The 17,912-nt window shown below is 40.7% G+C and overlaps 1 protein-coding gene across 5 annotated transcripts in view; it reads right to left on the bottom strand.

The window, feature by feature from the left end:
• sipa1l1 (signal-induced proliferation-associated 1 like 1) overlaps positions 1–17,912 on the bottom strand; it is a 433,231-nt gene that overhangs the window by 163,902 nt on the left and 251,417 nt on the right. For 4 of the 5 annotated variants that reach the window (XM_043698149.1, XM_043698153.1, XM_043698150.1 and 1 more), the window contains one exon: positions 15,030–15,178. The exons of the other annotated variant lie outside the window; for it this stretch is intronic. The gene's annotated coding sequence lies outside the window, so the exon portion shown is untranslated. The remainder of the gene's footprint in view (positions 1–15,029; positions 15,179–17,912) is intronic. 5 annotated transcript variants of the gene reach the window in all.

The following is a 17,912-nucleotide window of genomic DNA, read 5'->3' as shown; positions in this document are numbered from 1 at the left end:
ATTCCATACACATACCACCTTGTATGTGAAAAGATTGCCCTGTAGGTCTCTTTTATATCTGTCCTCTCTCACCCTAAACCTATGCCCCCTAGTTCTGAACTCCCCCATCCCAGGGAAAATACTTTGTCTATTTATCCTATCCATGCCCCTCATGATTTTGTAAACTTCTATAATGTCACCCCTCAGCCTCCGAGGCTCCAGGGAAAACAGCTACAGTCTATTCAACCTCTCCCGATAGCTCAAATCTTCCAACCCTGGCAGCATCCTTGTAAATCTTTTCTGAACCCTTTCATGTTTCACAATACACTTTCGATAGGGAGACCAGAATTGCATGCAATATTCCAACAGTGGCCTAACCAATGTCCTGTATAGCCAGAACATGACCTCCCAACTCTTGTACTCAATACTCTGACCACCGAAGGAAAGCATACCAAACACCCTTTTCACTATCCTATCTACCTGCGACTCCACTTTCAAGGAGCTATGAACCTGCACTCCAAGGTCTCTTTGTTCAGCAACACTCCCTAGGACCTTACCTTTAAGTGTACAAGCCCTGCTAAGACTTACCTTCCCAAAATGCGGCACCTCGCATTTATCTGAATTAAACTTCATCTGCCACTCCTCAGCCCATTGGCCCATCTGATCAAGATCCCATTGTAATCAGAGATAACCTTCTTTCATGTCCACTACTCCTCCAATTTTGGTGTCATCTATACCTCTTATGCTCACAACTAAATCATTTGTATAAGTGATGTAAAATAACGGACCCCGCATCAATCCTTGTGGCCCTCCATTGGTCACAGGCCTCCAGTCTGAAAAACAACCCTCCACCACCACCCTCTGTCTTCTACCTTTGAGCCAGTTCTGTATCCAAATGGCTAGTTCTACCTGTATTCCATGAGATCTAACCTTGCTAACCAGTGTCCCATGGGGAACGTTGTCGAACACCTTACTGAAGTCCATATAGATCACATCTACCCCTCTGTCCTCATCAATCTTCTTTGTTACTTCTTCAAAAAAAATCAATCAAGTTTGTGAGACATGATTTCCAACGCACAAAGCCATGTTGACTATCCCTAATCAGTCCTTGCCTTTCCAAATACATGTACATCCTGTTCCTCAGGATTCCCTCCAACAACTTGCCCACCACCGATGTCAGGCTCACTGGTCTAAAGTTCCTTGGCTTGTCCTTACCACCTTTTTTAAACAGTGGCACCATGTTAGCCAACCTCCAGTCTCAGCAAGAGGCCCAGCAATTACTTTCCTAGCTTCCCATAGAGTTCTAGGATACACTCGATCACATCCTGGAGATTTATCCATTTTTATGCATTTCAAGACATCCAGCACTACTACTTCTGTAATATGGACAGTACTCTAGATGTCACCATCTATTTCCCTACATTCTACATCTTCCATGTCCTTTTCCTCAGTAAATAATGATGCAAAATACTCGTTTAGTATTTCCCCCATTTTCTGCTGCTCCACACAAAGGCCACCTTGTTGATCTTTGAGGGGCCCTATTCTCTCCAGAGTTACCCTTTTGTCCTTAATGTATTTGTAAAAACCCTTTGGTTTCTCCTTAACTATTCCATGTCCCCTTTTTGCCCTCCTGATTCTCTTAAGTATACTCCTACTGCCTTTATACTCTTCTAAGAATTCACTCGATCTATCTTGTCTATACCTGACATATGCTTCCTTCCTTTTCTTAACCAAAACCTCAATTTCCAGCATTCCTTACACCTACCAGCCTTTCCTTTCACAGGAATATATTGTCTCTGGACTCTCGTTACCTCATTTCTGAAGGCTTCCCATTTTCCAACCGTCGAAAGTTCTTGCTTAATGCCATCAAAATTGGCCTTCCTCTAATTTAGAACTTCAACTTTTAGATCTAGTCTATCCTTTTCCATCACTGTTTTTAAAATAGTAAAATTATGGTTGCTGCCGCAAAGTGCTTCCCCACTGACACCTCAGTCACCTGCGCTGCCTTATTTCCCAAGAGTAGGTCAAGTTTTGCACCTTGAGTAGGTCAAGTTTTGCACCTTCTCTGGTCGGTACATCCACATACTGAATCAGAAAATTTTCTTATACACACTGAACAAATTTCTCTCCATCTAAGTCCTTAATACTATGGTAGTCCCAGTCTATGTTTGGAAATTAAAATCCCCTACCATAACCACCCTATTATTCTTGCAGATAACTGAGATCTCCTTACAAATTTGTTTCTCAATTTCCCTCTGACTGTTAGGCAGTCTCTAATAAAACCCCAATAAGGTGATCATCCCTTTCTTATTTCTCAGTTCCATCCAAATAACTTTCCTGGATGAATTTCCAGGAATATCCTCCCTCAGCACAGCTGTAATGCTATCCCTTATCAAAAACACCACTCCCTCTCCTCTCTTGCCTCCCTTTGTTTCCTTCCTGCAGCATTTGTATCCTGGACCATTAAGCTGCCAGGCCTGTCCATCTCTGAATCATGTTTCTGTAATTGCTATGATGTACCAGTCCCATGTTCCTAACCATGCCCTGAGTTCATCTGTCTTCTCTGCCAAACATTTTAAATGACAAGCATCCCCAGAATTAGTAGTCACAACTCTGTTTCTGAATAAAATGTTCGGCTTGTTGTGGGGGAAAAACACCAGCCTCCGAGTCAGAATCTGGGTCCGATGACAGAATTTATTGCACAAGGAAATACTGGAACTCCGGGGTGAGAAAGACAACAACAGCAGTGGTCAGTTGCGAGTCTTGTCTCGACCCAGAGCACATGTCAAGTAACCTTTATACATCTTGCGATACAATAGGTCAGTGATGAGATTATTGACTTTGTAAGATGGTTTGTTTATGGCAATCATTGCAGAATCGTTGATAGTTTCGATACAGGCTTCATCAGTTCCAGCGCAGCCTTTGCTAATTTCTGTGTGGTCATTGTCAGTTTTAGCATAGACATTGCCAATTTCAACATCTACATGGAAATCCATTGCTGTCGTAATGGACGCTAACCACTCTTCCTGAGAAGGACAATAACTGCAGCCCTGGCTATTAACATTTCATATTGAGTCTGTATTAAGCTGTTAGCATTTCCATAAGTAGTGTTGGCTGGACCCAGACACTTCGGCGGGTAGTGTTCATTACTTACATGTATTCTCTCCCCTACCCGCCTTAAACTAATCAACTGGATTGTGAGTGCATTGTGCTGGCATTCTGGTGGCCCCAAGCAGTGCCTGTATCTGCTCTGCTGTTTCTCTCCATATTGTGATCTGGCAGCCATCTTGTGTGTAAAGTTGGCCAACTAATGGCTCAACGGGCATCTTGTATGTCCGTGTGCCTAGTGTCGCCCTGCCCCATGCCATCTCCCCCTCTTCAAGCTGATATAAAATCTGGTTTACAGTGATACCTCTTATTGAATCCTCCTATTACAATGATGCGATTTACAACATGCTTCAACACCAACTGAATGATTATGTACATACAATCAAATGAAAATTAGGCCAAATGGCCCTTTGAGTCAGCCATTCCCAAAAGACTTGAGAGGGAGCTGGTGATATATTTTTGACCTTGTTGGCACTCTGGGACTCCCCAACCAATGCTGCTATGTTTGCATCCAATCTTTGGCACCAGACAGGACTGCTCATCAACATCTTCATTCTGGATAACCCGAGAGGAATTCAGCCAGTATCATCACGTTTACTCCCCATAATAATATACTGTGCCCTATACGGCGATGTGGTATCTCTGGGTTGAAAAAAAAATTTTGATTGTGATTGTGACAGCCCTTTGGCTTCCCCCATCACCATCTGTTGTTATTACAAGTTTATGTCTGTAAAAGGTATTGGTGGAATTTCATGACTCCAAATATGAGCACCAAACCTTCTTTCTCCATTGGGTGTATTTAGGCTCTACATTAGCCAAAGACCCTGATGAATACAATATTTACTGGGTGTTCGTCTCCATTGGGCTACCCATGAGCTAATACTATCCCAATGCTGTCAATACCAGATTTAACTTGGGATCAATACCTTAAAGAAATCTTCACGCCCCTGAATTCTATGGCTTTGACTACATGACCAATTCTAAGGTTGACCGATCTTTTAAATTGTTGATACGAGTGCCAGGAATGAGGCCAGGTTATGTATGAACTTTCCATAATACTTCACCAACCCAAGGGAAGACCTAAGCTCCACAACAGACATGGGAGCTGGGCACCTTTGATCACTCACACTATCTTCCCACTGGTGCAATCGGACTTGTCAACTCTGTAGCCCAAGTAGGTCACTTGGGGTGCATGGAACACACATTTTTCCCGTCTAGAAGCATACACATAGGCTTGCAATACTCCAAATGGCAGTATCATACATTGGTACAAAGTCTTATGGGTATTAATTGCAGCATACATCTGAGAATCCTCATCTAACTGCAATTGCAAGTATGCGGCACATGCCCAGCTTCGTGAAGGATAACCTTCCTGCCAGCTTTGCATATAAACTCTCTATCCAAGGGATTGGGTATTTATCCAGCTATGAAAAGCAGTTTACCATTAACTTAAAATCCCCACAAAGACAATATGACCTGTGGCATAATTAGTACAACTGGTACTCCCCATTCTTCAAACTGAACTAGTTTGATGATTCCTTCACTTTCCAACCTTCTCTTTTTTGCCTGTAGGGCAAAGGACACTGGCTGGGCCATCCAGAATCATGGAATTGCTTCCTGGTCAACATGCAAGGTAACCTTGGCTTGCTTTATAGTCCTTAGTCTTTCCTGAAAAGCTTCCAGGTATAATTATGACTTCACTCAGGCAGCCATCTTCTAACTGAAAAATGTTAATCCAATCCAGGTGAATCTTTCTTAACGAATTTCATTCATCAAGCTTGGGCCGGAGCCTTTGACTAAAATCAGTGATAAGTGAACCAGCTGCTTCTCATAACTGACTGGAATTGAAGTTGTACTCTTCATCTGTAAAGGTTCACCGATATAGGTTCTCAGTCTAGACAAGGTCTTGCATAAGCTTAAGGGTTGGAATCCAGAGCAAATTTTGTTCTGCGGCAATAGCCATGCTGGTATTGACCTCCATTAGAACCAGGTGACCATTTATTTTGATTGGTTCTGATTTGGATGTTGCTAAGCAATTTAATTGTGCCAAATCAGATGTAGTTGAACTTTCCAGGGTGTGCACTCTCCTGAAACCAGCCTACCAATGTGGCACAATGGCTCAATGGTTAGCACTACTGCCTCACAGCACCAGACACCCAGGTTCAATTTCAACTTTGGGTGACCGTCTGGGTGGGTGTTAGCATGTTGTCCCTGTGTCTGAGTGGGCTTCTTCTGGGTGCTCTGGTTTCCTTCCACAGTCCAAAAATGTGCAGGTTAGGTGGACTAGCCATGCTAAATTACCTACTGTGTCCAGGAATGTGTAGGTTAGGTGGGTTAGCCATGGGAAATGCAGGGTTACAGGGACAGGGTGGGGGTCTGGCTGGGATGGTTTTGGCAGATTGGTGTGGGCTTAATGGGATGAATGGCTCGCTTCCACACTGTGGGGATGCTATGATTCTATGAGTTCTCTTACTCAATTTAAGTCTGTGGGACTCTTTTGCTGTCTTGAGAATGCATACTAGCAGCAACTACAATGGCTTCCCAGCCTGGATCCTGAAGAAAATGTTAACTTTTTAGCTAAAGCTTTGCTTTGTTTCGGTGTTTTGCTGGGGGCTGACCTAGAGTCCCTCTGTTCAGGATATGTCCTGAGTGAGGCAATGCAATTGTTCCCCAAGCTCAGTTGGACTGATGAGGGCATCCATTTCCATTGGAATATCCTGCAACTCATATGGTCCACTTGCTGCATTTTCCTTGGCACAGGATACAATACATGCTTGAAGTCCAGTCGGGCTTCAGCTAGTAGACACTTTTGCGTGGTTACATCACTAAATCCTATTCTCATTGCCACTGAAATAACTCCACACAAGTATCCCATCACCAAGTCATCCTTTAACTACACGTGGAGAGTCTTTGACACTGATCCAACTAGCTCAGAGCCAACTCAGAATCAACAGGATGCCTGACGTCCTGTTTATGTGTCAGGGATCCCTGATTGGACGAGGTTAGCAGCACCAATAAGGGAGCTCGTAACAAGAGGTCCATCTGGCTGATCTCATTACAAATCACTATATTCTGAAAGGCTGGCTGTTAATATAGCAAAAATCACTGATAAAAATCACTCAAAAGTTAACGTGCTGGGTTATCTGATAATTGCCAGGAAAGTTAACCAAAATTTGTCTTCATTCTAATACTTAGGACCACAATTCCCCATCCCCACCCTCCTCCGAGTATCTTCCCTCCTATCTTCCAATTCCAGTTCTTTCTTTGCCAAGAGGGCCCAAGTCTGCCTGTTCCAATCATATTTTCAGTTACACAGGTGGTATACACAAGGTATACACAAAGTGGGTGTGTTAAGATATCACCCCACATCATGAAATTACATCTGGCTCTGGGTGTCCAGTCAAGACAAGCACCTCAGCAGAGTGACAGAGTTAAACTTGCTTTCCAACGAGCAGTGCTACCAACATTCATTTCAATAGGGAAACATATGACGACATCACTTATTCTAGATTGGTTCCATGCCACAATTTTAAGCTACACATTGATTAATGCAAGCTTAGCTAGCTTGGAACAGTGAAGAAGTTCTAGGGAGCAAGAAACTGGTGCAAGCTGTGTAAAGCAGATAGAATACAACAGAACTGAAATTTGTCACATGTACTTTTACATGAAAATACAGTGAAAAGTTTTAAAAGTCACCCCACTGTGGCACTTACATTAATAACAGAAGTCATACATAATTTCATTTTTGTCTTTTACTATTAAGACAAAGTTCATAACAATTCAATTCACAGCTCCTTAGGGAAAGCTGATTAAAGAATGATGGATTACCTCAAAAATACAGACAGGACAAGACTGCCATGCCAGGCTGAGACCATCACTCTAAACAAGACTGCCTGCCAGGCTGCTGGAACACCTGGAAGCTGAAGACTAAGATCTCCGCACAGAGTTTGCATTTGCTCGTTTCTGGGTAAAATAAACATGTTCCTTTCAATTGTTTTTTTTCCCCCAAAATAATGATAGCCAATGAATTAGCATTTTCCAATTTGTTGTACATAGGCATCAATGAGCAACAGAGTGGAAAGAAATAACCATATCCTAACCCACACAAAACAAATTACATTGCTGGCAGAAACAATTGAATATAAAAGGAATAATTAAGGTTATCCAATTCCTTCCAGGCTGTACTCATATATTAGTCCTATTAGTTAGATGTTCACTTGCATATTTATTTTCAGGTGGTGGACATTAATTGGGTGCTCATTTATATACACACACATGTGCAAGCACGTTACAACTACAGTTGTACGTATGCATGTTTTGATTTAATAAATACATTCAGCAATGGCAGACAGCTTTGGAACTTCAACAGCCTTTATTTTCTATTCACGAGATGCAGATCTACAACATAGACCCACTCAAAGAGACATGAGAGTACATTTTGCTGACCAGCCCAGCTCACACTTAGAATTCCTTCTTACCTCCTACACTACACGGATACCCAATCTGCACTTTATTTATCACATAGAAGAGCTCTGTAAAGCTAAATCAACATTCATTAGTTCTTTTTCACAAGTTCCAAGACACTGAATAGCTAACTGGGCAGTAGTCCTATAAGATGTGTTTGCTGCTTGGCCAAAAATACTGAAGATTTCAGCATTGATTCTGTGGCGTGTCCATTTTACACATCCCTGCTCTTCACTCCACACAAACACTGCTGTGTCAAGTGTTAGGATTACTGCGCTTTGTATGTCATTTCCTGGTCTACAGTGCAGCCACTGGCAAAACAACCTGGCATAAGATACAACACATTAGATTCTGTTAGATTCCCTACAGTATGGAAACAGGCCCTTCGGCCCAACCAGTCCACACTGACCCTCTGAAGAGTAACACACCCAGGCCTATTTCCCTCTGACTAATGCATCTAACACTATGGGCAATTTAGCATGGCCAATTCACCTAATCTGCACATTCTTGGATTGTGGGAGGAAACCGGAGCACGCGGAGGAAACCCATGCAGACACGGAGAGAATGTGCAAACGCCACACAGACGTCACCCAAGGCTGGAATGACCCTGGGACCCTGGTGCTGTGAGGCAGCAGTGCTAACCACTGAGCCACTGTGCCACCCTAGAACGATACTGGAGTGTCCTCGAACCTTTTGCTTGCAGGTTTCTGGTTTGGGATTAGAACCTACAGCCCTCAGAATCCAAGGTGAAAGCTCTACCCTTTGGGTACAAAAGCTCTGTCATGTTGGTTTCTGAAAGGAGTTGTTTCTAAAACAAAGAAGCACTTGCTTCGTTCATTGCTTTCAGCTGTTGAATCTGCTCAAGTTTTCCAAATGCAAAGTCATTTCCAAATTCAGCTCCATTAAAACATTATGGTTTTGTTCTAGCACAGCGTAAATAAAATATAGAGGATTCTACTTTAAAATGTCACAAGAAATGCATATAGAAATGAGAAAAAATATAATATAAAGATGATAAAACCCTCTATTTCTATTTAGTTTGAGATCGAAGTTATTTCTACTAAATGTATATTGGCATATTTACTTACAATTGAACTGATGATTAAGGTAATTTGAGAAGAAAGCCATGAAGTGATAGTCAGTTTGGTGGGGTTTTTGTCAGAAAACTAGTCTGTTTTTTAGAAGTGTTATGAATTTTTGAAAAGATCTAGAAGAGTCTGTGACCTTGGATTAGACTTATTAGACAAACTGAGCCTTCAGAAGGAGACTATTATTCTAATCAAAGGTGCAAGGAATAAAAACAGAAAACATTGGAAATACTGAGACAATATAAATGACTGAGGCTATTTTGAAAGTCTATTCCCATTCCTGGATGGTATCATAGGTTGAACAACAGCATTCATTTCAATTTTGAGCAGAATTTCTACCTTTGATTACTGTGGCTGTTTTTGTCACACATATTTCAAGCTCCCCTGGCTTGCCTCATTTTCCATTCTCTCTAAATTAGTCTTGTGCAAATCCTGTTCACCCCTTGCATCATTGATAACTTCAACTGATTATCACTGCCATGACAGTTATACAAACCTGTTTCACAGCTCACCGAACTACATATTAATCAATTCAATGCAAGAGGCCTAACAGGTAAGACAAATGAACTCAGGGCATGGTTTGGAACATAGGACTGAGATATCATAGCAATTACAGAGACATGGCTCAGGAATGGACACAGAACTGGCAGCTTAATGTTCCAGGGTATAAATGCTATAGGAATGGTGGTTGGGGTGAAGGGGGCAACATGAAAAGGAGGGGGAAGTGGTGTTTTTCATGAGGGATAACATTACAGCTGTACTTTGGCAGGATATTCCTGGGAAGTTATTTGGGTAGAACTGAGAAATAAGAAAGGGATGATCACCAAAAGGGGATTGTACTATAGATCCCAGACAGTCAGCAGGAAATTTAGAAACAAATTTGTAAGGCGATCTCAATGCCAGGAGTATCTGGAATAAGGTGGGTGAACTTGCAGCATGGGTTGGTACCTGCGATTTCAATGTTGTGGCCATTTCAGAGACATAGCTAGAGGAGGGACAGTGATGGTTGTTGCAGATTCCAGAATTTAGATGTTTCTGTAAGAACAGAGATGATGTAAAAGAGGGGGTGGTTTGGCATTGTTAACCAAAGGTAGTATTACAGAAGCTGAGACAACTTTGAGGACTCATCCACTGAGGTAGTTTGGGCTGAGGTTAGAAACAGGAAAGGAGAGGTCACCTTGTTGGGAGTTTTCTAAAGGCCTTCAAATAGTTCGAGGATGTAAAGGAAAGGATAGCAAAGATGATTCTCGAGAGAGTACAGGGTAGTTGTTATGGGGGACTTTAACTTCCCCAATATTGACTGGGAATACTATAGTTCAAGTAGTTTAGATGGGTCAGTTTTTGTTCAATGTGTGCAGGAGGGTTTTCTGACACAGTATGTAGACAGGCCAACAAGGGTCAATGTCATATTGTATTTGGTACTGGGGAATGTACCTGACCAGATGTTAGATTTGGAGGTCGGTGAGCACTTTGGTGATAGTGACCATAATTTGGTTACATTTACAATAGCAATGGGCAGGGTTAGGTATATACCGGAAGGAAAGAGGTAAAACTGGGGGTGGGGGTGGGGAGTCTCTTCCCTGGGGTGGGGAAGTCCAGAACTAGAGGGCATAGGTTTAGGGTGAGAGGTGAAAGACATAAAAGGGATCTAAGAGGCAACTTTTTCATGCAGAAGGTTATAAGTGTATGGAATGAGCTGCCAGAGGAAGTGATGAAGGCTCATACAATTGCAACATTTAAAAGGCATCTGGAAGTGTATATGAATAGGAAGAGTTTGGAGGGATACAGGCCGGATGCTGGCAGGTGGGACTAGATTGGGTTGGGATATCTGGTCGGCATGAAAGAGTTGGACCGAAGGGTCTGTTTCTGTGCTGTACAGTTATTTGCAAGAATAATAGGGTTGTTATGCTAAGTGATTTTAATTTTCCAAACATCGACTGGGATTGCCATAGCATTAAGGTCTTGCATGAAAGGAATTTGTTCAGTGTTACAAGAAAATTTTCTTATGCAGTATGTGGATGTACCTCCTAGAGAAGGTGCAAAACCTTGGGAAATAAGACAGGGCAGGTGACTGAGGTGTCAGTGGGGAAGCACTTTGGGGCCAGAGACCACATAATTCTATTAATTTTAAAATAGTGATGGAAAAGGAAATACCAGATCTAAAAGTTAAAGTTCTAAACTGGAGGATCACCAACTTTGACTGTATTAGGCAAAAGTTGATTTTTTTTTTGCAGGGGAAGGGGCAGCAAGATGTTCGCAGGTAAAGAGACGACTGGAAATGGAAGCTTTAAAAAAAGAGATAACAGGAGTCCAGAGACAATAAGTTCCTGCTAGGATTAAGGGCAAGGCTGGTAGGTGTAGGGAATGCTGGATGACGACAGAAATTAAGGTTTTGGTGAAGAAAAAAGGAAGCATATGTCAGGCATTGACAGCAGGGACCAAGTGAATACCCAGAAGAGTATAAAAGGCAGTAGGAAGGAAATCAGGGAAAGCAATAAGGGGATAGGAGATAGCTTTGGTAACTAGAGTTAAGGAGAATCCAAAGGGATTCTACAAATACATTAAGGACAAAAGAGTAACTAGGGAGAGAATAGAGCCCCTCAAAGATCAGCAAGGCGGCCTATGTGTGGAACCACAAGAGACAGGGGAGATACTAAACGAGTATTTTGCATCAGTGTGCTCTGGAGGAGAATATAGAAGATTGAGAACTTGGGGAAATAAATAGTGACATCTAGAAAAATGTCCATGAGAGGCATGGTGTTGATGGACGTCTTAAAACATATAAAGGTGGATAATTCCCCAGGACCTGATCAGACGTAGCCTAGAAAACTGTGGGAAGCTAGGGAAGTGATTGCTGCACCTCTTGCTGAGATATTTGCATCGATAGTCACAGGTCAGGTGCCTGACGACTGGAGGTTGGCTAATGTGGTGCCACTATTTAAGCCAGGGAACTATAAACTGGTGAGCCTGACATCGGTGGTAGGCAAGTTGTTGGAGGCAATACTGAAGTACAAGACTTACATATTTTTGAAAAGGCAAGGACTGATTCGGGATAGTTAACATGGCTTTTTGCATGGGAAATCACGTCTTACTAATTTGATTTTTTTTAAAAAAGTATCAAAGAGGATTGATGAGGGCAGAGCAGTGGAAGTGACCTATGTTGACTTCAGTAAGGCATTTGACAAGGTTCCTCATGGTAGACTGGTTTGTAAGGTTAGATCACATGGAATACAGGGAGAACTAGCTATTTGAATGCAGAACTAGCTCGAAGATAGAAGACAGAGGGTACTGGTGGAGGGTTGCTTTTCAGACTGGAGACCTGTCACCAGCAATGTGCCACAAGGATTGGTGCCAAATCCGCTCCTTTCCATCATTTATATAAACGATTTGGATGTGAACATAGGAGGTATGGTAAGTAAGTTCGCAGGTGACACCAAAATTGGAAGTGTAGAGGACAACAAAGAAGGTTACATCAGAGTCCATCAGGATCTTGATCAGAAGGCCAAGGAATGGCAGATAGAATTTAATTTAGATAAATGTGAGGGGCTGCATTTTGCAAAGGCAAATCAGGGGAGAACTTATACACTTAATGACAAGATCCTGGAGAGTGTGCTGAACAAAGAGACTTTGGGGTATAGATTCTTTGTTCCTTGAAATTGGAGTCCAGGTAGACAGTATAGTGAAGAAGGTATTTGACATGCTTACCTTTATTAGTCAACTTATATTATGAGTATAGGAATTGGGAGGTCATGATGCAGCTATACAGCTCATTGGTTATGCTACTTTTCAAATCCTGCATATCATTCTGGTCTCCCTGCTAGAAGAACAATGTTGTGAAACTTGAAAGGATTCAAAAAATATTTAAAAGGATTTGCCAGGGTTGGAGAGTTTGAGCTGCAGGAAGGGGCTGAATAGGCAGGAAGTGTTTTTTTCTGGAGGGTCAGAGACTGAGGGGTCACCTTATAGAAGTTTATAAAATCAGGAGAGGCATGGTTAGGATAAATAGCCACGGTCTTTTCCCTGGAATGGAAAAGACCAAAACTAGAGACCATAGGTTTATCATGGGAGGGGAAACATTTAAAAGGATCTAAGGAGCATATTTTTCTTGCAGAGGATGGTGCATGTATGGAATGAGCTGCCAGAGGAAGCAGAGGAGGCTGGTACAATTATAACATTTAAAAGGCAGCTGAATGGGTATACAAATATAAAGGGTTTAGAGGGATATGGGCCAAGTGCTGGCAAATGGGGCTAGACTAATGTGGAATATCTGGTCGACATAGATGAGTTGGACCAAAGTATCTGTTTCCACGCTGTATAGCTCTATGACTATTTTATAAAACACATTCGCTAGTTTGGGTAGTCCCCAAGAAATGTTCAGTAATCAGGATTAGCACTTAAAATATTTCAAACTGTCTCTCAGAAAATAGTACCTCAAGAAAAATTATTTGCATTCCTCACTAAAGACAACATCCAGCCATAAATAAATTGAGAAGACCTTAACTGCTCTTTTAAAAAGATACTAAGTTATGTGAAAAATTACAATCACCAGACATGATGTGCATTGATGTTTAATTCAGTTAAAACTTCCATTTTAATTAGTCTATACATCTACATCATGACTTCTGCAAATCATTCATTTTTATGGCTGTGACTAATTTTAACCATAAAATTCATTCTCCCAAATATTCAGCTTCCATCAAATGGGGTTTCCCTTCCTAAAACAAAGATTTCATCTCTATTGCTATGCTATTCCTCAAGCACTGATAACTTATTTTCCCCATTGTACCCAAGATATTCTTCATGCATGGATTCAGGCAGCAAGCATTAATGAAATATCAAATGACAGGACAGCATTGCATTATCATGTCCAATTCGGTTTTCATCGAGTGCACTTTTATTGCCCCTTCCAACTGGAGATGCCAAAAATAAAATTAGAACTAATGTTATGACAGCCAGATTATCAAAGAATAAGTATAGTGTGGAGACATCAAACATAATTTTGCAAAACTCTTTAAGAACAATTCGCAATCTTATTCAAGAAATGGGTATATTGCAAATCAAGAAATCATAGGGTAACTTGTCTTATATTGGTTACATATAAATTTAATGAATGTAATGAAGTCTTAGCTCAGTCAATAATAATCGCATTGGGTTTTTGTTTTATCCAAAGATGAAGCACAAATATATTGGTCTGGGAGCTACAATTAGAGTGCAGAAGGAAGTCAATCACCCCACCATGTCCACATTGGCTCTCCAAATGGCTTGAATTATTTTCCTGCTCTTTTGCCCATAACCCTGCACATTATATCTACACTAATAGTCATCTAATGCCATCTTGAATATCTCGATTTAACCTGGCTCTATTACACCATGTGTTCATGTGCAGGCCAAGTGTTCCAATCTGAACCATTTAGTCTGTTAAGTTTTTTCTCACGTTACATTACTGTCTTTTGAAGAGTACCAAATCGGTTTCCTCTTATTCTTGATCTTTTCATGAGTGGGAACAGTTTCTCTCCGCCTCTGTCCTGATAACTCAATTCGCAAAACTGCAATCAAATTTCCTTTCAGCATTCTCCTCTCTAGGAAAAACTTCTTGAACCTATATTAATGCTTCATCTATTTAAGTAATGTACCTCTATTTTCACAAGCCAATTTTAGTGCTTGTTTCTCAAAGTGTAAACAATGCAACTCTCTGATGCAAAGAGGACTTGAAGTATTGTTATATACCAGACCAGACCACCTCATAATATTTTAAGGCAGCCTAGACCCTAATTTTTTCTTATTTTAAAAGACACATGAAATGTCTGTTCCAGATACAATGTGACATTAAAGAAAAACACATTTTATTTAAACTTTGTAGTTAAAATACAAGCGAAGAAAGAAATTTAGAATAACTTAACCCTATTGGAAAACTTAACAGATACAATAATATTACTAATTAACTGTTCCAATTAGTAACATCCCACAAACAAGCCCCTTGGCAAAAAAGGAAAATTCAGACATATTCTCACATTTTTGAATCCAGGAGAAAAGAAAATTCAAGAGAAAATTCAGAGACTGTAACAGCCAAGAGACGTTCACTGAAACTTCCAACTCTGTTGACATCCCAGAATCTTCTGATGCTACTGAAAAACCAAGTCAGAAATCCTAATCTAGGTGAGCTGGCCACACCCATTCAGGCTGTTTAAAAAGCTCCAAGGCCTCCCAACATATTTACTCAAGTGGCCTTAACTAGCCAGCTTGGCTCCTCTCGTTCAATCTGTCTCTTAAAAGAAACCAGGAAAAAATAATCTCAAAGCTACAGTATTGTCACAATTCCAAGACCCTATATTTACAAATGATCAAATATTTGTTTCAGACATGGGTGGATGGTACATAACTTGTCCTTACCCATGATGATGTAATGGGGAGGGTTGGCAATTTCAGTCAGATGGGTGCACTTCCTGTCCAGGAGTCTGTGAACTTTGTGCCCATGCTTCAAGCGTAAAAGTCTCCTACGTCAACCAACGTCTAGGCCAAAAAGAGGCTTTCTTTTCTGACTATTAAGAAAAGAGAAATTATAGTTTGATAGTGAATAAGTATAAATTTATTAGGCTGGTCAAAATGCAATAAAAATAAACAATTCCATTAAAAGAGCAAAATGGCTTATTTATGCTGCAAATTCTGTAAACAGTGTTTCAATTGAACTCAGTAAAGATGAGGGATAAAACCACAGCAACTCCTATGCTTGGAGTGTGGGTTCTGGTCTCAGCTGCTGCAGAGATGTATCATAATACCTCTGAGCAAGTTGATTTAAAAAAACCTATAGATCCTCGGATTGGTGCTAGATAAATTTGAATGCCATGCCCAGAAAGCATGGAGAGCATGAAGAGAGAGATCCTCAAATCTTTTATTAAAAAAAACTGTTTTATCTCACTTAAATTAGTTTTCAAATGAGCACAATGGACTAGGTTACAAGCATTTGTTAAAGGTGCTTTTCTGTACATGCATCCGATGCTATAGTCTTAGTTACTGTGCCTTCCCAAGAGAGTCACACGGGCTAACTTTTCTGATTTTTCACACTAAACTTCAAGAAACAAACTCCGGGCTTTGATTACATTTAAGCTGCGAAACAGCACATCTGCTGACATGGCTCTTTTCTTCTGAACTGCCACCATAGACTTAGAAGCAGAAGTAGGCCATTCAACCCAGTGAGTTCACTTTAACATTCAATGAGGTTATGATTGATTGGATAATCCTCAACTGTACTTTTCTGCCTTTTTATTGATAACCACTGATTCACTTGTTAAATATCTGTCCATCTTAGCCTTGAATATAATGACCCATCGTCTGCAGCCCTCTTTGATTAAGAACTCCACAGATTTACGAACTTCAGAAGAAATTCCTCCTTATCTCTATTTTAAATGTGCAATCCCCTCCTCTGGCCCTGGATTCTCCCACAAGCGAAATGACCTTTCTGCACATACCCTTCAAACTCCCTTTAGAATCTTCTGTTTCAATAAGGTCACTTTGCATTTTACTAAACACCAATGAGTACAGGCTCAACCTACTCAACCTCTCCTCATAAAACAGTCCTTTCATACCCAAGTTCAACCAAATGAACCTTTTTTGGAGTGCACCCAATGCTAGCATATCTTTTCTTAGATAGAGGTCCAAAACTGTTTACAGTATTCTAGGTGTGGTGTAATAAGTACCTTGTATTGTTTTAGCAAGACTTTCTCATTTTTATACTCCAATCCCCTTGAAATTAAGGCCAACAATCAATTTTCTTTCATTTGTATGTTAACTTATTGTGATTTATACAGGTGGACTCACAAATCCCTGTGTTGTAGCTTTCTGTAATCTCTATCTCTCTATTTAAATAATGTTTACCTATCCTATTCTTCCTGTCAAAGCACATAACTTCACATTTTCTCATGCTATACTCCAACTGCCAGGCTTTTTCCCCCCCCACTACCTTAACCTGTCTCCAACTGCTTCTGTAACCATGTTTCTACCTGCTTCTAGCCCTGGCCTCTCATCTGTAAGTCAAAACACACATCAACAATGAGCAGGAATGATCCCCTCACAGTGTTTTTGAATTATTTGGCCTAAGTCTCATAATAATTTGGAAAAGCTGTCTTTAGGTCAGTTCTAAATGACTTTCTGAACCTTCCTTTAAAAAAAAAGAGCCTTTAACAGCACTGAAAATCATAAACCCATTTAATTCAACTTTAAAATCAAGTTCCCAAAGAACAATGCATTATACAATGTCACCAAGTACCTTTAATGGTCTGCATGTAACATCAACTAAAAGAAAGTGTGGGCTGCAGTTGCTGGAGATCAGTGTTGACACTGTGCTGCTGGAAAAGCACAGCAGGTCAGGCAGCAGAGGAGCTGAAGGGCTTTTGCCCGAAACGCTGATTCTCTTGCTTCTCAGATGCTGCCTGACCTGTTGTGCTTTTCCAGCACCACTCCCTCTGATACATGTAACATCAGAAGAGTAAACAGCAAAGCTGCTCGAGGCCTAGCTTGCGCCTGCCTCTGGTCTCAATCTCATTCAAAAGTCTGATTTCTGGAAAGAATCCTACATTTATTTTGCAATTGAATTCCCAGCATATAACTGTTGGACCATAAACTGCAATTCAACATTCACCAAGTCGCCGTGCAAAGGATCTCTGCATATGACCAACAGATAGGCATTCCAGTACAGATGTACTGGAATCTAATTCACCTGAATTAAAGGCAGTTAATTCTTAAAGTAATTTGTAATTGTAAACTCCTCTTTCCCTTCATTCTTCCTTATGCATATCCATGTGTGTGGGCCACAAGTTATATCCTCATATCCAATCGATAGTGTCTTTTTTTTCCCCCGGACTAAATTCTTGAGTCATTTATATTTTAAAAATGGAGTTCACAAACAGAAGGTTGAGGAGCAACACACCACGGCGTTTTAGGAAAGGAATAGAAACTAAAATAAAGTAAGAAATTTTAAAACCATCTGTGTTACAGACAGAAGAGGAGACCCAGTAAACCAATCGAATTCACTTCCCCTAGTCAGTGACACAGGTCATGGATAGTTTCCTTCAGTGCCACACATTCATACACCCATTTTCCCTTCAAGTATTCTAAAAAAATCTTAAATTTCTCATGACAATTTGGGTCTGTTGAATTAATAATGCCTAATCTTGAAGGAGTGTATTTCAAACTGAGTAGATTCATTTTGTGGAATTTGAATGGTACTATGTTTTATAATTGTCTATTTTTCGGGAAAAACAGTGTTTATTATGTTGC

This window comes from Chiloscyllium plagiosum, chromosome 10, assembly GCF_004010195.1.
Source record: "Chiloscyllium plagiosum isolate BGI_BamShark_2017 chromosome 10, ASM401019v2, whole genome shotgun sequence".
Taxonomy (NCBI): domain Eukaryota; kingdom Metazoa; phylum Chordata; class Chondrichthyes; order Orectolobiformes; family Hemiscylliidae; genus Chiloscyllium; species Chiloscyllium plagiosum.
This window is presented reverse-complemented; position numbering and strand designations above follow the sequence as displayed.